This window comes from Haliaeetus leucocephalus, unplaced genomic scaffold (assembly GCF_000737465.1).
Source record: "Haliaeetus leucocephalus isolate CR32 unplaced genomic scaffold, Haliaeetus_leucocephalus-4.0 Scaffold339, whole genome shotgun sequence".
Taxonomy (NCBI): domain Eukaryota; kingdom Metazoa; phylum Chordata; class Aves; order Accipitriformes; family Accipitridae; genus Haliaeetus; species Haliaeetus leucocephalus.
In genome coordinates this window covers 3861128-3862202 of record NW_010972775.1, presented here as the reverse complement: position 1 = coordinate 3862202, position 1075 = coordinate 3861128, and positions in this window count along the sequence as shown.

The window sequence follows — 1075 nt, the reverse complement described above, 5'->3', positions numbered from 1 at the left end:
CCGCCCTCCTCCGCCGGCGGGAGCCGCCTCAGCGCCTCAGGTGTGCCCCGGGAGCGAAGGCAGCGGGCTTCGTGCCCTCCGGCCGCCGCTGCTCGCCCTCACCAACCCCTCTGGCGGCGGCAGGTCCTCGGGCAGAGCGTGTCCCACCCAGGATGCCCGACACTGGCCTTCCCGCCGCCCGGCAGCGCAAAGGGCCAGAGTGTTGGCAGCCCAGCTCGCCGCCGCCGCCTTCTTCAGGGGATGCCGGTGAGAGCTGTGGGACCGATGCTGTGGGCTCCGTGTGGAGCCGCTTGCTTCCCGCCGTACCCCCTTCCCAGGCCTTCATGTCGTCGGGCTTGCTTAGACGACGAACCCCTTGGGCGAGGGATCCATCACTGTAGTGGTAGCTGTCCGGAAGCAGTTGGCGTCTTTTGTGTATGACATAAATACCTATAAATAACACACCTCCGGTGTTGCGGTGGTAGTAATGATGTGAACTGTGGAAAGCATGAGGGACTGAGGAGTGCGTTCAAGCCTGCTGCCTCAGCAGTTGGAAGTTCCTGACTGAAAATTGCAGCTGGCTGCCTTTTGTCAAAGATGTGGAGGAGGAATGCCAACCAGTCAGGGGAGGCTGAGCACAAAATTTACTTACCCTGAGCTGTTGGGTCACTTTATACTGGCTCCCAGGATCCTGGAGCTGCAGTAAAAGTTGAGCAGTACTGCCCATTTCTCTAACCACAGCACAGAAGGCTGCTTTAACTGCATTGGAGAGGAAGTTTCCCTGCTAATCATCTGTCTCAGAAAAAAAAAAAAAGGTATGACTTTTTTGGAAGCTGAGTTTTTTCAAGTTGTTGCCTCTACTTGAGTTAGAAGTGGAGAAAATGTCAGAATTAAAGTTCAGGAGAATAAACCAGATTCCCTGAGGCTTAAAATTAAAGACAAAGGATCAGTGGCCTTCCACAGCTTTTAATCAGTCTTTATGTGTGCACAAAGCTCTTTGAGATCAATAGAGCTTGTCTGAGTAAGCAAAGTAACAACCAAAATAGGAATTCTGAATGTGTCTTAACACAGTTCTGCAGTCAAGAATGAAAATCTG